Source organism: Grammomys surdaster, unplaced genomic scaffold (genome assembly GCF_004785775.1).
Source record: "Grammomys surdaster isolate TR1022 unplaced genomic scaffold, NIH_TR_1.0 139, whole genome shotgun sequence".
Lineage (NCBI taxonomy): Eukaryota > Metazoa > Chordata > Mammalia > Rodentia > Muridae > Grammomys > Grammomys surdaster.
In genome coordinates, this window is record NW_021604597.1 from 5,503,810 (window position 1) to 5,523,947 (window position 20,138).

Below are 20,138 nucleotides of genomic sequence, written 5' to 3' on the forward strand. Positions count from 1 at the left end.
AGGGTGTGGATGCTGTAATTAGCTTTTGCTAAGAGGAAGAACTGAATGGCAATGTAAACGGCCAATTGAACTAGCATGAAGGTTCACAGCATCCTCATGTATCCGTTAGACAGACAATGAGGCCAGAGTAATTGCTATTTGCCTCTCTGTTGTTTAAGACATTTAGGATATGGCTACAGACTCCCAGAACCTCCACTGGGCAATAGAATCCATCCTACTGTCCAGTGAGACATGAGGAGTAATTCATCTTTAGATAAAGAGGAGTTTCTTTCTGGTTTTGCCTACATGGCTGGAGCCAGTCAGATCTACACACTGCAGAGCTGGCCAGGCCTATGCAGCCAGAGGCAAAAGCAGTATACTTCTGGCAGGTCCTATTTCCCATGCATCCTTGTCCTGTAATGAGGCTAGCCTCATCTTACTGATGGGATGGTGCTCCACCCAAGGACACTTGTGCTCCATCCAAGGGAAATACCTCAGCCTGGGGAATTCCTGCCCTGCAAGTATGCTGTAAATTCAACCCACTTGGCTCAAGAATTCAGTCTTATATAACCAAGTTTTAAAACTATAACTAATTTTAAATCTTATTTTACATCAAACAAACTTCAAGTTTACTTTAAACTTGAACCACTTGTTTTAGGGTTAAATTTGACAATATGTAGAGAAGACTATATAATGGAGATATAAATTAGCCTTGAGTTTCTCTCTATAAATATTTTACAACTGTACTCAGTGTGACTGACCATTAATTTGTATATCTTAATTATCTTTAACTGTTCATATTAAGTTTATAAGATTATAAGATTATAATCTTATAATCTTTTATAAGATTAGTATTTCACAAGTTTATTCCTGTTAAGTTTGAGACTAAAAAATTATAATTCTTAAATTGAAGATCTTGTTGTAAGAATATAAATTTTAAACCATAAATATAGTTCACAGAGAGACTGGGAACCTCGTTTTTCTGTTTTATAATGTTAGGTGTTTATATGACTCAATTTCACCAAGTCCCTAGAGTTCATCAAGTTAGCAAAGAGAAACTTAGGAACTTATAAACCTTAATCATCAAACATATGCTGTTTGATGTTTTAAGTCTTATTTTCTATATACCTTGTGTGGTGGTTTTACTGTCCTTGGCCCAGGGAGTGGCACTATTAGGAGGTGGTGTGGCCCTGTTGGAGGAAGTGTTTCACCGAGGGGGTGGGCTTTGAGAGCCTCCTCCTAGTCACATGGGAGCCAATCTTTTTCTGTTTCTCTTAGAAACAAGATGAAGAACTCTCAGCTCCTCAAGTGCCATGCCTGCCTGGACACTGTCATGCTTCCTGCCATAATAACAGACTGAACCTCAGAACCAGTAAGCCAATCCCAATTAAATGTTGTCTTTTACAAGAGTTGCCTTGGTTATGGTGTCTGTTCACAACAATGAAAACTCTAAGACATCTTGTTCATGGTTTTTGTCCTTATCTGTTATTTTTAATTCTTCAGACAGAAATCATCATACTTAAAAGTTCATCCGGATCCCAAATATCTTAGACCCACTGTTGCTTTAATGTAGACAAAGTAGCATCTTATACCATATGGTCACTGTCTTAGTTAGGGTTTTACTGCTGTGAACAGACACCATGACCAAACAACTTTTATAAGGACAACATCTAATTGGGGCTGGTTTTCAGGTTCAGATGTTCAGTCCATTATCATCACCAAGGCAGGAACATGGCAGCATCCAGGCAGACATGGTACAGGAGATGAGAGTTCTACATCTTCATCTGAAGGCTGCTAGCAGAATACTGTCTTCCAGGCAGCTAGGACAAGGGTCTTAAAGCACACACCCACAGTGACACACACCTACTCCAACAAGGCTACACTTACTCCAACAAGGCCACACCTCCAAGTAGTGCCACTCCCTGGGCCAAGCATATACAAACCATCACAGTCACCTTAACCAAGATGGTAATGAAGACTCATGGCAAGCTCTTTCTTTAACCTTAGGAAAGATGGTGTCTGAGTGTCACGGCTGCTAGGCCATCAGCCAAGATGGCAACAAGCCACATGGTACTCCAAGTTTGGTCACACATCCTTTTACTAAACAAGAGCAGAATCCAAGTTACATACATGACATGCTATAGCAAATCAAGATTATTGATACATAGATTTCTTTTTTTTTACTATCAACTTTTTCTGTTAAAATTTTAAGCTAACTTTTTGTTTCAGATCTTTTAAGTCATACCCAGTGAACTTACAAATCCTAAAATGCATAAAGTTAAAATTTTAACAAAAATTTAAACAAAAGCTTTAGGGATAGTAAATGAACCAAGGAAAAGTAGGGGGTGTTCAGAACATTAAACGCCTTGCCCTTTGTGACCGCTATAACAAACAGTTTAGCTTTTGGTCCTTGTCAAGGACAAAATGTATTTTTCCTGAGTGTCATGTTTTGTTTTACTTCTCCCAGTCACAGAGGCCTGTGACCCAGGACAGAGTCTTTGGAGGAAAATTTTAAACAAATATGCTTGGGTCTGGAGCAGGTGGGCCAAACTCTAACTCCAGAGCCAGCCTTTCTCAGTGGAGTTGAAAAGCATGAAAGAACTTTTCAATATTATCCATACCCAAACAATGTTTGTCACCCTGAAGACTGAACCCAGTAATCTACATATCCATAATGAGTTTAAGTGGGTCTGTAAATGGAACAGACAATCTGACATGCCTTTACCCCTTAGCTATTAATAGCATAAGCAGGATTTTCTAGGTTTGTAGAGAATGAAACAAAAATGGGCTGAAGCATAAGGCCAAAGAGGCCCAAGACAAAAGAACTCTATATTATCTCAGTTAGGAATAATTACAAAGATGTACATCTGGAGGACTGCTGGAATGATGGGCCATCCAGTTCTTGGAGTGGTCATAAGGCCTTGAGAAAGATTAAAGTGAATTGTGAGCTACTCGGGAAAAGGGCCCTGGACCGCACTAGCATTTCATCTTGTGGAGTTACTTCAATCAGTTTAGATACTAAAAATCAATAATTCTGAATTTGGGTCAGGAATAGCCATTTGTCCAACGCATATTGAGGCCAGATTTGGATGGGGTGCTGAACACATAAACTGGGTATAAGGTCTCCCAAAGGGAACTTTTAGATTAGCCTGCAGCCAGGCTGAGGGTGTGCTATTTGGAATGGAGGATCTGGAAGCCATGGCAGGGCCAAGAATGGAGGTAAAAACAGGGGTCAATATCTAATCGCTTAGAGAGAGCAGCCTCTAAGTCTTGAAATGACTAAATGCCCCTGGAAAAGTAAGAGGGCCTCCCTAACCATAACAGTTCCAGGGTTAAGAAACCGCAGGGCCAGTGGAAGGTTCTCAGGGCTTTTGGCTAGTCAAGTAGTTGTAGGCCAGTGGAGAATTCTGGGAATTAGAATTCCTAGCCAAACTTTTTCACAGCTAGTGGGAAGTCTCCAGTGCCTTTGACCAAGCAGGTCTTGAGACAGAAGAAGGCTCCAGTGAGCATCCAGACCTACCCAGGGCATCTCTGAATTAGGTCCAATCCATTACGTTGACCCAGTGTTCTGCTATGTTGCATGCCCATTCTGGTCTAATGTAGTGCGGCCTTCCATCTAGATCAGACTGTCAGGGGGAGACAGTGAGGTGACAGAGAAAGGAAGGACACAGAAGTGCAAAGAAAATGTTACCTGGGCCACGGCTGAGGGCCCTATGAGAGTGAGTGAGGTTTTCTGTGAGTCGGCTTGAGCCGCTATTAGGCTCAAATTTTATCCAGGATCTTCGGCACTATATATAAGATTATATTAAAGCTGCCATAGAAAGATGAAGGCAGAAAGAAAGAAAGGTTTGGTCTTACCTGGGGTGGAACCGTGTTTATAAACAGTAAGGGGTGCTTTGGTATCCACATGGGCAGAGGACCAAAAAGCCTAAGGCTGACAAAGACTCTTCCTTAACAAGAGTGGATATGAGGTCCATAATCCACAAGGGAAGCTGGGAAATGTAGTTTTTCAGCAAGAATGAGTGAAGTCTTTAATTTGAAAAACACAACACACAGATGGAATTTCAGTTTAGGGCAGAAGTAAGTGCTCAAAAAGTTAATGATTTTAGAATGTTTCAGATTTAAAATTTCAGATAATGGGTGCTATAGTTGAATAAATATTGGACTCAATGCAAATACCAAGCCATTTTACATGCGCGGTTTGAGCAGACACAGGCTTTGTTAGCTTGGAGCCACTATCCTAGGTCTCAAAAGACAATCTGCCAAGTGAAAATTTAGATTTAGTAGATGTTCTTGTCTTGCTGGGTGGTCATTTCAACTGCCTCCCCGATTACAGAGACTGGGGTTAAGACCAGTCTCCACCAGCCTCTCTCAAGAGGCCACCAACCAGCATGGGTATCATCAGAGTGGTGGGGGCCCCAGCTGCAAGGCTGTCTCTGCCAGGAGAATGAAAGAGCCTTTTCAGTCAGTTTCCTTGTTTCCCCAGGCCAGGCTCTGCATTGCCCTGCCCCCTTCCTCGTGTGACTCACTCTTCAACTCTGAAAGGGAACCATAAGCAAGTGGCTTCTTAGCGGGTAGACTCGCCATTACTAGTTTTACCCATGCTCTCTGTCCCTTCCTTCAGAAGTCATTTAAGGAGTAGGCAGCTTTCGTTTTAGGCTGACACTCTGTCTATCTTCTACTATGCTTCTGTCTTGAGAAGGTAAGAGCTCACAGTGCTGAATCCATGTTTTCAAATGCAATCTGAGTTCACTGTCTTGTGCACAGTGAAAGCTGCTGCAGAAACACAGAAATTCCAAGGGAGTCTGAAAGGGTAATGACAGTGGCAATAGCAATATAAGAACAGGATTTCATGTGTCCTAAGAATGCAATCCTTTACTTTTATTTTTACCACTTATTTTTATTATATATGTGTGTTTACATAATATATACATATATATCATATACATATATAAAAATATATCTACATATATAAATATACATACACACATATGTGATTGTTTGCTTGCATGTATTAATATGTACCATATGCATGCCTAGAACCCAAGGAGGTCAGAAGAGGGCATCCCTTGGAACTAGAGTTAACAGATGGTTGTGAGCAGCCATGTGGATGCTGGGAATTGAACACACTCTCTCTGCAAAAGCAGCCATGACTCTTAACTGCTGAGCCATCTCTCCAGCCCCTTCCTTTGCAAAGCTAATCAGTGACCTGGGAAGCATGGTAAAGTCACATGAGACAAAGGCTGCTGCTGAGTCTGACTCTGATGCTTCTTTAAGTCTGGCAAAAGGATCTTCCATGATTCCCTAAGGAAACAACTGGGACCAGACATGCTCGAAACCAGAATCCAGGCATTTGTCACAGCTGGGGTGTGGCAATCAGGTTCCAAATGAAACCTAAAACCCAGGGGGCGGGGGGATCTGTAAAAATCACAGCAGGATTTGGAGGAATAGAGTGAAATAGTACTAAAAGCTCTTCTAATTTTTCTGACTGCAGATTTTGCTACAATTATTAAGAGATTAGATGGCTTACTGGGTGATATGGCTTTCATTGTGTCCAGGCTTCTGGCTGTTTAAAGTCTCAGTACAAAAATGAAGTAGACAAAATGTTGGCACTTGGAAGAAAAAAAGAGAAAGGACAGGAGGCAGATGACCTTGGAAGCAAATCAGTAGCTGATTTAATTCAGAGAAAAGTCGAAGGATGTAGAGAAAAACTGCAACAGTTTTCTTTATTGGTGATATATAGTATCGTATGGTGTTTACTTTTGCTCTTGGAAATGAAAGCATTACAGACAGAGACTGGCTTCAATGTTGAGCACTGTACTGGTTACATTTACAGTTTATTAGGAAGGACACATGAACGGCATATTAGAAATAACTTCTCACCAGTGTTCCAGTGTTTCTTACGTAAGGAGACTGAAAACATCTGGACATAAGCATCTTAGGAATTACAGAAAAGCAAAAACAAAACAAAACAAAAAAAAACCATTGTAGTGATTAATAAACGTGACTTTTAAAAATTAAGTCTTTTTCTTAATCAATGGCTCTTCTGCCTCCATCTGTGCAGTGTGCTCATCCTGCTGACAGCAGGGGACAGGCTGTGTTGTTCATTCCTGCATGCTCAGCAGCTGAAAGGGGAGCTAATGTGTCAGCAAACTAGGAGGGAGGGAGGGGGCAGGAGGGACAAAGCAAAGAGTCTCATGTTGTTGATACATTAAAAATATTCACAACTCACTGTCTCCTCCAAAGAAATGCCAGTGACCTTGAAGAATTAGAGCCCTGAACACCGGTTGGTAGCAAGAAATTATGAATTTTTACAAAAACATTTCCCTTGTGTATAATGCTAAGCTCTAATTTGTATTAGGATGAAAACAAGAAACATAATTCATACAGCTTACACTATCTCAGGTGAATGATTATTCATTCTTATTGTATTTAAATATCACTGAACCCTGTACCAGATGTCTGCATCAGTGCTTAAACCAGCACACTGGTGTAGAAGCTATGCATCTCACAAAGGCCAAGAAAATGTCGACATCTCTCACTCCATCTCTCCCCAGAACCCCTCTTTAAAAGGAGCTTACAAAATGGTTTTTCTCCCAGGTACACTATAGTTTTTTTAAGGCTTGTTTATTTTTATGTGTACTGGTGTTTTACCTGTGTACCAGTCTGTGTACCACGTGTATGTATTATCCTGTAACTGGAGTTTCAGGTGTATGCGAGCTGCTACGTGGGTGCTGGGAACTGAACCCGGGTCTTCTGCAAGAGCAGCCAGTGCCCTTAGCCACCATCTGTCTCTCCAGCCTGATGGGTAAACTATTTTAAAGAGAAAACACATTGGCCTCCAGCCTTTTGTAAGTAATATTTTTCAGAACTCAGCCATGCTTAGAATTTCAGCTGAATTCTTATTCTTGCAGACAGAATCAGTGAGTAAACACAGGGATTGATAGAGTCCCTGTAATTATCCTTGAAATACTGAGGAAGGTAGAGGGTAGAGCGAGACATACCAGCTAAGGGTAGTTCTGAAGGAGGTGGGGGTACTGAGCCCTGTGTGGTAATTTTGGTGGAGAGAGGATCCAGTTCCATGGAATGTGTGGCATTTGAGAGACTTAGCTAGCAAGCAGCTGGATCTTCAAGTCTGCCCTGAACAGCTGCAGGCAGGGTGTGGTGAGAGCAGAACAGAGAGTGGGGTGAGGCACCATGGGAAGTCGGCTAGGTCTTTTGAAGCTTCAGAAGCTTTTCGAAAGCAATGGGTTTCTTTTCCTGGCAGTACAAGTCACTAAAGCAGGAGCCTGGTATAAAGGCCTTGTGATTTAGCAAATGTTGGTCACATGAAGAAAGGAAAAGGAATCATTCAGAGTTCAGAGGGGGAAGGCTTTTAGAAAAATCCAGAAGAGAAATGGAAAGCGTCATAGACCAGTGAGGGACTCTAAAGACACTTTGATGGTGGAACTCAAGGGATTAATGTTGGCTCTTTATGGGATGAGATAAGGACATAGAGAAACAAGTTGAACCTCTGCCGTCAGAAGGTGGCAGTGCTTTTACAGAGTAATGTATGTCTACCTCTCCCTTCAAAAATATGACTGTACATAAAAATGTTAATGCGAAATTTAGTTACTAGCACTGACCTAGCATAAATGTCTTGGTATTTTGAACCATGGCTCTGTTGAACGTTTTCTTTGAAGAAAGCCGTGGGAAGCCTATGCAGGGCTAGAATCAACTGCATTTTCTTAAAGCCTTTATTTCAAAACAAAAAGTTAGACAGCAAGTTTCAGTGCTGTCCTGTGGATGTGCTGGGACATGTGCTATATTGACATGCTGGGACAGGACCACTCAGCCTGCTGGAGGGTGTAGAGCGAGCTACTGTGTGTGAGGTTATTTCACAGTCATGTTCTGTGCTGATCCAGTCGCAGACTAATCTCAAAAGAAAGTGACTAACCACACAAACCAACACAACTGGAACACTCTGATCACTCAAGACTTGCTTGTTTATTTTACAAAAATGACAGGCAGGAGCTATAAAAGTGATGGTTAAAGTCAAAGAGGAATGAGGCTAGAACAGGCGGCATCTCACCATTGATGATTTGGGGATGAAGGTAGTATGTATGGACGGGGGAGGGTTCTAGTTAATTCCTGATCCCTGGACTCAAGGGAAAGAATGCAGTTCCATTCACACACTTCCACAGAAAAGGTAATAAGAGAAGAAGTAAAATCAACTAGAGATCTTGAAGATTCTTGTCGTTTTCAAAGGAAAGTCCTGTAGTTGTCACATTCTTACAGACCAGCAGCTGTAAGATGTTCCCTAGGTTCCATGTCACTTAGAACACAAGCTGTGCCCCACTCCTACCCCCTGGGATTCCTCAAAGTCCACACTGTCAGGCCCTTCCCCAGCCTTAGAAAATCTGACTGTATTTTTATTATCTTTTGAAGATTTGTCCTTTTTTTATGTCTGAGTGATTGTCATGCACACACCAGTGCCTGATGCCTTCAGTAACCAGAAAGCATTGAATCCCCTGGTACCAGAATTACAAATGACTGTGAACCTGAAACCAAGCCTGTGTCCTCTTCAAGAGCACCAACGTGCTCCTAAGGACTGAGCCATCTTTCTAGGCCCCTGCTGGAGTTTTTAAAAGATGTCAAGTGTAGGCACATCAAGGTTGAACAACATCTCCAATCCAGCTGGTCTTGTCTTTCCACCCCACACATCTTCACAAAGTGATACAGAGAACAAGTTCTGCCAGTGTGCTAGAAAACAACCTAGTAGCCAAAAGCAACACTGCAACAATAAATTGAAGTTTAAAATTACCCAGGAACAAAACGATCTTTACAAACAAACAAACAAACAAACAAACACAAAATGGTTTCCTCCTCCCTGTTGACTTCAGGCTGAGAGGCAGCAAGCAGGCTGGGGAGTTGTGGACTATCTCAGATGTCAACAGACCTCTGGGGCTCTGCGTTGAACCTCACTGGGTAGAGGCCTCCTGAGGAGAGCTAAGTGCAGAGAGAGCTCAGCAGGGAGAATGCATTCTGAGACCTGGGAATGTCTCTCTCAGAATATGATGACAGACACATTTCTTCAAGATGAGTTACTTGTCTAAGAGGACTAGGAAAAACATTGCTGTCAGTTTTGACCACTGAGGTCTGGATTCACAGACGCTCTGAGGCTCTCTCATGGCTAATGTTGGCCCAGTCTGCCGAATGAAGCTGAAGCCACACCCACCACCTTCTTAAAATAAACTGCAAAGGCCAGTGTTCACAGGGCCTGCAGAGATACTTCCAGCATCACACAGGCAGGCAGAAATCATTATTTATACTTATAACCAATAATTTTATTTAAGATCAAAAACTTTTAATCAGTACATATTGCTTACTTTATGGCTCCTCTAAGAGGAACTAGAGAGATAGATGTCCTAGCAGTTAAAAGCACTGACTATTCTTGCAGAGGACTTGCTTTCAGTTTTCAGCACCCATATGGTAACTTAAAACCATTTGTAACTTTAGGCTCAGGGGATCTGACACCCCTTCTGGTCTCCATGGACACTGCATGCAGTGTATAGTGAATAGTCATACATGCAGGCAAATACTCATACACATAAAATAAAATATTTTTCTTTTTAAGAATTCTTTTTTAGTGGCCAGCTGTAATTCCAGCACATTAAATGAAAGGAAGAGGGTGGTGAGTTTGTAATCAGCCTGGGCTACATAGTGAGTTTGAGGCCAGCCTGGGCTATATGGTGGGCTTGAGGCCAGCCTAAGATACATCACAAAACCTTGACTTACAAAAATCAAACCAAATCAAACAAAATAAGATGATTTTATTTATTCATTTATTCATAGCATTTTTATTGATAATTGACAATTTGAGAATTTCACATCATGCTTCTCAATCACACTCACTTCTCAGTCCTTTCAGATCTACCCCCACCCTTGTGATCTCTCCCCAGAAGGAGGAGGAGGAAGAGGAGGAGGAAGAAGAGGAGGGAGAGGAAGAAGAGGAGGAAGAGGAAGAAGAAGATGAGGAGGAAGAGGAAGAAGAAGATGAGGAAGAGGAGGAGAACCAAGTTTAATCTGTGTAGCTCATATATTCACTGGAGTATGGTCAAACTCTCAGTGGCCAACCCCTTAAAGAAAACTAAGGCTTTCCCCACCCCCATCAGAAGCCATCAGTTGTGGAGAGCTACACTTCAGCATCCTTATCACATGTTTTAGAGTTCTCTTTGATGGTTTTCTGTCTAGGTTACTATTCTGGGGAACATCTGGGTGGGCTCGTCACAGAGGCCTCTGATGCCCCTCTTTGTCAACTGTGAGTCTGCAGCCACTGATGCCACTGCAGAAATAGCTTTTTTACCTTTTACAGTCAACAGGACTTCTTCATGCTCTTCTGCATCAGCTTTGCCATGGATATCAGCATGGTCTCAGCATCAATATGGCCCTCTGCTGAAGTGGGTCACAGACACCATCATAACTTTCGTTGACAACACAGACTGTGGACACCAACATGGCCTTTTGGGGTCATGCATGGGTATTTCAAGCACCAGGGCACACAGACATCAACATAGCTTAAGGAGATAGCCCAGACTATGGACATCAACATAGCCTTAGGCGACAGCACAGATATGCTCATGGCTCTCAGTGACAACACAGGTCACCAACATCAACACCCTCAGTCTCTCTCTGGCTGCTGTAGATCCAGACATGGCCTCAGGTGGCTGCATAGACATCCACATGACCCTCAGGGGTGAGGCCAGCATTTTTCAATGCCACTACAACGAACAAATATGGAATGGATAAGTGGGAAAGTGTGGGACTGTAATGGCCCAGGATAAATGGGGAAGGATCTCAAGGAAAGCTTCAATCCTAAATACCATATATGAGGATGGCAGGCCCTGACTCCCTCCTCTTTCTCAGCCTTTTGTCTGAAAGTCAGCTGCCTCACTATCAACCCTAGTAAGAATTTAATTCCCTGCTGGTTACTAGGTGTCACTTCTTGTTTGATCTTGTAAGATTTATCCCCTTGGAGGCCTTCAGTTCCTGAATATGCAGATGAAGCATCTTCCAATGCCTCTGTCCTGGCCAATTGAACATGGAGACACAAACCTTGCCCCAGAGAACCTGCCCCCCAATAAACTGAAACATTCTCCAAAGCTGTTCCTGGGTGGGTGTGTTCTTTCCCCACACACTCACTGAAGACCAAGGCCCTATATTGCATCCACCTAGAGCTGCAGGAAAGATAGCAGAACAGAGAGGTGTTTGTGTGGTGGAACGAGGCACAACTAGGGACTCCATGTAATGATAAGATGATTTTAAAAGAAAACAGTAGAGATACTTAGAAAAGTTTAGAATGTTCTCCATTTTCTATCACAATGAAGAAGGGTTTGAAGGGGTGAAAAGCTATTTTAAATATAATCACACCAATGCTCCTCAGAGCTGTGGATTAGCCTGTGGATCTACAAGGCAGGACTACACAGAAGTACCCAGTGTGCAAGCTCACAGAGTTCCATCTTTTTTATAACCTGGTGGAATTTGCACAGAACTGCTGGTCTGCATATGGGGCTGGGTTCTGGCCCAACTAGCTAGGCCAGAGAGTTGCAGTTCTCTGAGGGGGAAGCAAAAGCTCCAGTAGTCAGTGGCATGCAGCGGGAGCACAGTGGGTGGCTAGAGGCCAAGATTGGGGCCACTGAGCAGGAAGTGGCTGCGTTAGGCTTGAGCACCCAGCTAGTTGGGCCGGGTCAAGGTTGCATAGTCTTCCCTGGAGTGTTACAGCTCGATAAGACAGGCACTCTCAGACTATCTTGGGTGAAGTAACTTGTGCACCTTTTTCTTTGTGGATAGGACCTTATAAACATTTTGGGATGGGGTGGGATCTTAAAGGCAGATGCTTTTTATTGGCTTGGTCTGAGATGTTAGGGCTGCCTCATCTACATGTCATAGTCCTCTCAGTTGGGTGTTGTGGTCATGTGTTCCAGGACAGGAATCTGTTCGGAAGTAGATTTAAACACCCACGGTTCTCAATTATGAGAATTGCTGGGATTCTGCTCGACCTTACAGGTTTTCTGTCTGGTCGCATGGTCCACTGCCCCACACAGAACAGCAGTTTCTTCTGCAGCTTTTTAGAAACTAGGTTCCATGATTCAGAATTGTGCCCTGTAGCAAGTTCAGAAGTCACCTGCATTCTTTCCGCTAGTTTTGGTTCTGATTACTGTATGATGCTCCCCATGATTCCGAGTTAAGCATATGGCATGCACTCCTCAGAAGACAGGGATAGAAACCCTGTACTCCGGTTTGCGCTTCCACGGCGTGAATGTTGAAATTAAGATGGGTAACATCAGTCTTCCTGCTGCGTGTAATGTGGCTACACAGAGAGTTTCACTCTTGTCAGTATGATGATTTAATGCCACCTTGCCAAACATTAGAGCCACGTGAGTGAGGAGCCTCACGAGAGCTCCTCTGTCATTTTCTCATATGTATAATCCTTCTGTTCCTTCTCAGGAAATAATGGGTGTCACATAATCGCTTTGTCACATAGACCTAAAGGACCTTTCTAATACCTTTCCTTCCTCCCATCTTCCCTGCCCCTGACTCTAGCCCCTTACTCTAGTAGCCATAAGGCCTAGCACTCAGGGTATGCTGAGTTATCTATTTTCCTAAAGAAAGACAAAACAGAAAGTCCAAAATTGTAATACTGGGAGAAATCAACTTTAACCTGTGATCAATGTCAAATAGCCTCCATTTTATTTAGCAGTAGATTAATTTTAATTTTTTGTGTATAGGTGTTTGTCTGCGGGTGTGTTCAAGACACCATATGTGTGCATTCCTTGAAGAGGCCAGAAGAGGCCCCAAAGTGTCACATCCCCCGAAACAGGAATTATAGATGGTTATGAGCTGCCAAGTGGATGCTGGGAATTGAACCCAGATCTTCAAGAGTAGCCCATGCACTGAACTGCTGAGCCATCTTTCAATCTCCTCAAAGAGATTTGTTTTAGAAAATAGCTTTGTGCATACACTCTGCTAGGCACTCTGGTAAGCAGTTCACACAGAGATAGGAAATAGGCTGTCACTATCATTGCTGTGTTTTAACAGTGGGAAAATGGAGCTACAGCTGGGCAAAGCAAACTGGCCTACAGTCAGTCACAAAGATCAGTGTGAGACTCTGAGTTTCATTGTGGGCGCTGACTCCAGGGTCTGCGGGTCTTGCAGAGACTGCTCAGCAGCCTGTTTCTTCCACTGAGAGCCAGAGTTTTGCATAGATTAACTTATTTAATCCAGAGCTTAATCCAGAGCATAAGCCTTTGAAGAAATCAGTGCCATCTCAATATTATAAATCGGGAATTGGAGCATTGAGGTTAGTAAATGGGTTTCCTAAGTTCAAACTGGAAGTAGACAAAGATACTAAGATTCAAATACTGGTCTCTGTGATAGTCCATGGTATTACATATATCTAAATTTAAAGTTAATTTCCTCTACCTTGGCAAAATTACTTTACTAAGATCTTTCTGATTTTCAAAAAATACATTACCTCTTGGGATAAAGAACACTCAGACACGTCAAGGTTTAAAATCAAAGACTAATGTCAGCCGTAGGTCAGACTAACTACAAAATCTTTGTTTGGTCACATTTCCTATTCTACAAACTTTATTCCACAGTTTAGATTGAATTCAAGGATGGTGTATGGAAACCATTCATGCTGAACATACAGTCTTCAGTGCAGAGAAAACAACAGGTCTGAAAAGAGTGGAAATCTTGGCTCTGGCAGGGACTTGCTGTGAGTCTGGAAATCCACAATGCAAACTTATGGGGCACACATATGGGGCTTTCATCTTCTTGTTAGAGGGAGCCATCTTATTTGTGCATGAAAAGGCCTGAAATATAAAAAAAATGAAAGGATATATTTATTTTTATTTTGTGTGTATGCGTGTTTTGCCTGCACATATGTATATACACATACCTCATGTGTGCAGTAACCATGGAAGAAGATGTCAGATCATCTGGAACTGGAGATAGAGTTGGCTTGTGAGCCACTATGTGGGTTCTGGGAACTGAACCTGGGTCCTCTGCAAGAGCAGCCAGTGCTCTTAAACACAGCTGTCTCTCCAGCTCAAGGGAAATGAAATAAAACAGCCAGATACCTCTGCTTGGTTTGAGAAAATGATTGTAGTACAAATTTTTCAGAGAGATGATTTTGCTGGATTGCAAAAGGCCCATTAACTAACTAACTAACTAATTAATCTGTAAGTTACTATTTAAACTGTAACCAATGGGTTGGTTGACTGAGCCCAGCTCATTAGATCACTCTAGGTTGCCTTCCATTTGTCTATCAATGCTGTCGGATCATGCTGTATTTCTCAGAAAGTACTGAAGCTCTGATTCACAAATCATCTTGTTTTGCTCAAATAAACACTATGGAATTTAATTTATCTGAACAATCTTTCTTTTTGGGAAACTCTGTAAGGTTTCCAGAGAGAGAATAATGTGTAAGTAAAATTCATCTCCTTTAGCGTTGTTTGTCAAGACCAACATTATGAAATCAAGGAGTCTTTGTTCCAGCTTCATAATTTAATATGGACAGTTCTGAGTTGATTCTCATTAGTTGGTGTGTAAGGGTTGGTGGGTTGTGTATTCCAGAGGCTGGAGGAAGACACTCAGGGTCCTGCTCTACCATCCCTTAGCTTGGTGTTGAGACAGGCTCTCTTGCTGAGCCTGGAGTGAGACAGTGCCAGCAAGCCTGGGCAGTCCTCCTGTCTCCCCTGGAGGTACAGTGCTGTGGTGTGGCCATGACTGGCCTTTTACATAAATGCTGGGGATTCAAACTCGTGCCTTCACGTTTGTCCAGCAAATGCTCTTACCTGTCTAGTCGTCTCCTTACTTATAGAATCTGAGGATTACTGACAGGGGGCTTGACAAGCTGTTGATGGAAAAAGCAAGGTCTTTGCTTATATTTTTGTCTGAGCCTAGAGGTTGGACGACTCTGTAGGTTGTACTTTAGTCTAAGAAGTTCAACTCCTGTCTCTGCTCCATCTACACTGTGCTGAATATTGTGCAGGTTGGTCTTTCCTCATCAGGGAGACTGGAATGTTCCAAGACTGGAAAGTTTGTAACGCCATGGTGCCAAACCCCTCATTTGATTTCACAGGTGACAGTCAAGATATAAACTCACTAAAACCACATAAGATTACCTTAAGCCTGTGTGTGTAAATTATATATGAAATGTAAATAAATTTTGTTGAAATTTAGGTCTTGTCATCTCCATAATACCCCATCATGTCTGAACAAATATTCTGAATTTTAAAATCTGTGAAGTCTGAGATATTTCTGCTCTCAAGCACTTTGGATGAGGGACACTTGACCTATAAGATGCAATATGAAAGAGCAATGTGGCCCCTGGACAGTGTCCTTATTTATGTCAGAGTTATGCAGGTCAGCTGGGCCTGCAGAGGAAGTCAGTGCTTCACCACTGTGGCTAGCAGTAGCTTAGTCACATACAGAAGCCATCACAGACATAAACATAACTCACAAAATAAAGACAAAACGTATATCCAGCCTAACCTGTCCGATCTTCTAATCCCCATATCCATTTCAACAGTGAGGATGAGAAAATGAAGAGTCACTGGTTTTAACTGGTAAGAGTCCCTGGATTTTTACCAAAATACATATGACCACAGAGCACACATCAGGAACTGGCTTAGAAGTAGCCTGTGCACAGTAGGAACCATCACTGGTAGGAAGTTAAGTAATACATAGCACGCTGAGCATTTAAAACAGAAGGGTAATACTTACCAGAGCTATCAAACTGATCAATGTTGTAGAGGATAAAAAGCCTCAGATTAAACTTTTACCCCAATTTTACATATGCTGCATACTTTTTATTCAAGCCATTAAAATATAGGATCCTGGGGTCTTCTCTTTTGTGGCTCTGTAAAGCCTACTCCCTGGGGTAGGGGGGAGGAAATAAGTATTGTTTTAAATTTAAGTCTCTACAAATTTCCTAATAGTATGCAGCAAATGAAGAAACACCCTTAAAAAAAAATCTAAACTTCAATAAGAACAGTGTTTTTGGCATTTGAATCCAGTCTTTCTTTCTCTCCCTTCCTCCTTCCCTCTCTCCTGTCTCCTTCTCTAATGCCAGGCCTCAGAAATTAAAACTACCCCAGACTGTTACAGGCAGGAGCAGACTCCATGGCCAACAGCTGAGAGAGATTTCCTCCCCAGAGAGGTAGGGTCCTAGCATCTCTCCCCCAACCTCTCCTACTTGTTGTTGAAGCTAGGTTAGGGATGAAGACGGCTGCAAGTGTGCGTGTGCGTGTGTGTGCGTGTGTGTGCGTGTGTGTGCGTGTGTGTGCGTGTGTGTGCGTGTGTGTGCGTGTGTGTGAGTGTGTGTGCGTGTGTGTGAGTGTGTGTGAGTGTGTGTGACTGTGTGACTATGTGAGTGTGTGTGTGTGTGAGTATTATGTGACTGTGTGTGTGTGAGTGTGTGTATTTGAGTGTGTGTGTGAGTGTGTGAGTGTGTGTGTCCCATTTAGATACCACTAGAGGATGAAGACATTAATTTGAACATTGCATGCTGGAAATATCAAGTCCCAACCACTTCAAATTGTCAATCTTTGTAAAGCCATTTTGAAGTATTTCCTAGAAATTGAGTGTGAGTAACTATAATTAGTTGGTAACAAGTAGTTTTGTAGTCAAGTGGCTTAATTTTATTGCCTGAAGAAATGGATTTATTGCCTCACAGAAACACACACACGCCATGGATATGGCATTGTAAAGTGATTTGGAGCATATAATTTGGAAGCAGTTCAAAGAATTAAGGCAGGATGCCGTTATAAAATCCTGTCTGATTCGCTTAAATAAATACGAGTGTGTCCCAGTTTCATTTGTTGCTGTGATTTAGGAGACCAAGAGGTTTAATTCAGGTCTGAGTTATAATCCAGTGTTATGAGAAAGTCAGGCAGGAAATCAAACATCTAAATGTATCACACCTACAGTCAAGAGCAGAGAGAAAGGAATCCACTCATGCTTGCTTGCCTGATTGCTTTTGGCCAGAGCAATTTCTCCATTCTTTCAGGGCCTCCTATCTAGGAAATGGTCTGCACACAGTGAGCTGGGTCATCCCACATCAATTAACTCACAACACCCCACACATCCAACCTAACACAGACCATCCCTCATCGGGACTCACCCAGGTGATTACAGGTGGTGTCAAGAGAGTGAAAGAAGTTTGATGACGACTGAATTATTTGAATCAAGATAAATGGATACTTTTATGAACGATTCTAAGTAGGGGTAGACTTGCAGGACTGTTTTAGGTTACTTAACATTTCCACCAGTAATGCAGAAGGACTGGAAAAACATCTTGCTAAACCTTTTACTGCTTATCTTTTGATTACAAGCCATTCTAATGAGACAGAAGTCACACCTCATTTTGATTTGAGTTAGCCTGAAGACTCATATTAACCATCTTTTGATATGCTTTCTGGCGGTCTGTATATCTTGTCTGAAGAAGAATCTACTCAAATCTTTTATTCACTTTCAATTGTTGTGTTCATAAATTATTGTGGTGTGTTCTTTATGTGTTATAGAGACAAATCGAAAATAATGACCTTTCCTCCACTCATGAGCCATCTCTCCAGCCACCAGCCTTGTGGGGTTTTTGTTTGTTTGTTTTGTTTTTATGTCACAGATATAACACTGTACACAGGTCAGGTAAGGTCCGTCCCGGGTTCCAGTCAACCTCTGTTCTCCCAGTCCTCAGTGCCCGGCCCAGGCCGCCCCCTGGCGGCCGGAAGCTGTCATTGCTGTGGCACTGCGGGCCCCTTCAGCGGCCCCAGGGCGGCCAGTACGGAGTGCGCAGGCGCCGTCCAACGTGGCCTGGGCCTGGCTGAGGCCGGAGGGTGTCTGGGGCCTGCAGCTGCGCGCTCTCCGTGGGCTCTCGGGCTCGGAGCGGACCGCCGGCCTCCCGTGCGCCTTTGGAAGGTCAGAGTGGGCAGAAGCTCAGCTCCGCGCCAGTGTGGTGACGCGTGGGCGGGGCAGGACCCAGAGGGCGTCACGCGGGGCTTTGTGAGCCGGGCCCACCCCGGGACGCACAGCGGGGATGGGGGCCGCGGCCCGGGCCCTGGCGGCATCTTGCTGGGAGCCCTTCTGCCAAAGAAGTTTCCAGAAGTCCTGTTGAGGATATTCCAGCTAGTACTGAAGGAGCCTTCGCCCACCCTTCACCTCCTACAGCTCTGGCCCGGGGAGCGGCACTCAGGTCCTAGACTCTCCTGCCCCAGGAACCCGCGCATCCCTGGTGCGGGTCTTCCCATCCTTGGTTCCTGCTCATCCCCTGGCGCTGGTCCTTCAACCCTGAGCCCCCAGGCATCCTTGGTGTGCGTGTACCTATCCCTGATCCTCGCTTGTCCCCGGGTTGAGTTCTATTCCTGGTCCCCAGAATCCCTGGTTCGGATCCTCCCATCCCTGATCTCTGGTGTTCCCCAGTGTGTGTCCTCCACGATTCCCTCTCCAAACCCCACTGGCTTTCTTGCTCTCCTACAGCTTGTCCAGCGTTGGGCAGCTGAAAGCGCCAGGAGCCATAACACTGGCAATGAATGGCGCGCGCATTTGTTAATTGGAATACATGTTTACTGGCTTCCAGCATCTCAGAAGACCCCTGAGGCCTAACTTTACGCCTGGAAAAGTTTTCTCTGGGAATGTGCGTGGTTTTGTGACGCCACTTTATTCCGCTAGAGTACGGCTGGTTCCGTTATTCCTCATGGTTGTGGCATTGCTTAAGGATCCTCGAGGTTTGCTTTGTTGTGTTATAAACGTAACAGTTTTTTTTTTAATCGATGAAATGACCCTTGAATATCTAAGAATTTAGCAACTGTTTTAAATTTCACAGAAGCAATTAAGTGAATAATACGGCAGTAGAAGAGTGCTCCTACCTAGTTCTGAGGGAACTGGTCTTGGTTCCTGCGCCTTCCTGATGATCTTAATTGTGTTTGTGGGGGACTTGTTTGAAACGGGAAACCTCTATTATGTGGAATGTGGTTTGCTGCCCACACGCTGTGCGCGGTGCCATCTGAAACTCACAGTTCCCTAGCAATCGAGAATTGGGATGGTACAGGAGTTAACAGAGACCTTAAAACCCTCTCTGATGCTTTCAGTCCCCCATGTTCCCTACCAGATAAGAGGAGTAAGGGATGTAGCTTTTGGAGCTTAGTACAGTCTGCTCAGTATAGCTAATCATGGAATATTTACACATCAGCGAACGATGACTCAACTGCCTTCATATTTTTTAAAAAAAAATGTTATATCTGGATGACGAGTAAATTAATTAGCTTTATTTCATCATTCTGTATTTGATTTGTTTTTTAAAAAAAAAATCAGAATAATGGGGCTGGAGAGATGGCTCAGCAGTTAACAGGTACTGCACTTGGAGAGCCACCCAGGTCAGTTCCCAGTGCCCACTCCTGTACCATGACTGCCTCTAATCCCAGCTTGACATAGTAAAAGCAAATATTAAAGAATTAGAATAGTTCAAAAATCAGACTTCACTATCACTTTGTATCCTATAAATGATAACTTGTCAGTATATAATTTGAATAACAAACCCTTCCCATTCCCCCTTTTTGTAAGAGACCAAGCATGCTAGTATCAGAACTCCTGTTGCTGGCTGTTTCCCCATAAGCATGATTATTTGCTACTTTCTCTTTCGTGGAATAGAACTGAACTTCCAAGTATTTTTAATCAGAACTTTACTTCTTCTGGTGCAGAGTGAACCACATATGAAGCTGTGTTTAAAGTAGGTGTTTCTTAAATCTTGTACTAGAAAATTGAAACAGGAGTGAGGAGACTAACCCTGTGGACCTGAGTTCAAATCCCCCCCCAAACCTGTATGAAGCTATAATTTCTGCCCTCATGTTGGGAGATGGGAGGCAGAGACAGGAGACTCCCCAGAAGCTAGCTTTGTCTATCAAACATGAAAACAAACAAAAAACCCAGCAAAAGACCCTGTTTCAGACACCGTGAAAGATCAGGACACACACCTAGTTGTTCTCTGACCTTCCCAGGCCCCAGGGCATGTCTCTGTCAACATTTCACATACAGAGATCTGTGTACACAAATGAGGAGGGGGGTGGGGGAGGGAGAGGCAGGGAGAGAGAGAGAGAGAGAGAGAGAGAGAGAGAGAG

At 43.2% G+C, this 20,138-nt stretch overlaps 1 protein-coding gene across 2 annotated transcripts in view; it reads left to right on the plus strand.

The window, feature by feature from the left end:
- The first annotated feature begins 17,853 nt into the window (after window positions 1–17,853).
- Spart (spartin) overlaps window positions 17,854–20,138 on the plus strand; it is a 25,348-nt gene continuing 23,063 nt past the window's right edge. The window contains exon 1 of one of the 2 annotated variants that reach the window (XM_028763604.1): window positions 17,854–17,943. The gene's annotated coding sequence lies outside the window, so the exon portion shown is untranslated. Of the gene's footprint in view, window positions 17,944–18,112; window positions 18,257–20,138 lie in introns of those variants that run through there. The other variant, XM_028763605.1, reaches the window with a different exon arrangement.